We start from the raw sequence: 1,699 nt of genomic DNA, 5'->3' as shown, positions 1-1,699 counted from the left end.
TATATATATATATATATATTCATCACACATCAGTCCAGTTTTTAAATGTACTAAATCAGGGGATCAACTATCAAGATGATCTAAGTTACTAAAAGGGTGGGCAATTGATCACCCACCCAATTACTTGGGTATATTATACTTTCATGGATCGATTTTACAACTTTTAGATAAATTGAATTTAGATGAATAAAAATTTTCTAAGTTACTAAAAGGCCGGACCCACCCAAACTTGTGTCATTATGGAAATTGAACTTGTGTCATATAAAGAATTCGAGTTTAGATTTCACGATTTATTTATATTGAAAAATTATACGAAAAGTATTATCAGTCAACCTAGTTATTGATTCAAAATATTTAGGAAAAAAGTAAATTATTTGACTTTAAAAACAGTAACACTTTTACATAAAATACCACGAAAAAATCATACCCTTTTCTAAGGAAGTGAGGGATCTTTGAACCAACTCCCTAGCTGCAACCTTTGATGTTATCACAAGAAAAATAGCCAAAACAATTAGCAAAAATGCCTTCAATCCCATTTTTTTTTTTTGCTTAAATATATCTACTGCTTGAATTATGATAATTGTTGGAAACTAATGAACATTTTGCCTCTATTTATAGTATTGATCATTTGAACTTCTTGTGAGCTAAAATTGAAAATTTTGCATAAGTAGATATGTATGTACTAGACTAGTAATTAATTAAGATGGCAGATTATATATTAGACTAGTTATATATTGCATTTTCCTAATTACCTTTATATGGCAAAGTATAATTATATAATTATATATGGCCAAGAATTAGCTATATCCAAAATTATATAAATGTCTTGAATTATCAAGTCTCTTTATAACATTATCGTTATCTGCGATTCAGATATTTTTTTAAATTGCTATAACACATTATTATTTCAAAAAGGGAAAGGCTCAAATATGTTATCAAACTTTTAAGAGTAAAGACATAAAGACACAATTAAAGTTGTCCCGTATTTGCATAAAGACACCTTAACTTTCAAAGTGTCCTATCACCCCACAGAACTATGTAATATCTTTGTAAATGGGCCATTTTGACCCATTCCCTCGTCTATTTAGTGGCGCGTGTAGCGCACTCCCTATGATGAGAAAAGATCCGACCCGACCCTGTTCTTTGAAGAAAGTCATTTCTCCTTTTCTTTTCTTATTTCTCAACTTTCCCTAAAATCTAAAGAAATAGAAAAGTTTTCTCGTTGTGTTGTTGATAATCTTGTTGTTTATGTGTCTTCGTGAAGATTCTTGGAGATTGAAGGTCTAACATGTTAGGGCTCTACATCATATGATAAAAATCTTCTCTTTTTTTTATTATTATGATTTTAGTGATTATTAAAATTTTCTTGTAAAAGTGTTGGAATCAAGCTCCTATTGTTGCCATTGTTAAGATATTGTTAGGATATTATAGTTTTTCGTTGTTACAGGTTGATTTTGCTATGGAAAAAACCATGGAATCAAAAAATTAGGGCTATTTTGGGTTTAAAATTGGGGAAGATGACATAAATTGATTATATAATTAATAATAAAGAAAGAAAATGACACGTGGCACTTTTAAATTGGTCCATGACAGTAAAAACACGGAATGACGCGCCTCATGTGCGTGGTAACAACCCAGACGAGGGAATGGGTCAAAATGGCCCATTTACAACGATATTAAATAGTTTTGTGGGGTGATA

Source organism: Solanum tuberosum, unplaced genomic scaffold (assembly GCF_000226075.1).
Source record: "Solanum tuberosum cultivar DM 1-3 516 R44 unplaced genomic scaffold, SolTub_3.0 scf00345, whole genome shotgun sequence".
NCBI classification, from domain to species: Eukaryota; Viridiplantae; Streptophyta; class Magnoliopsida; order Solanales; family Solanaceae; genus Solanum; species Solanum tuberosum.
The sequence above is the reverse complement of the archived record's forward strand: the minus strand, read 5'-3'. Positions refer to the sequence as shown.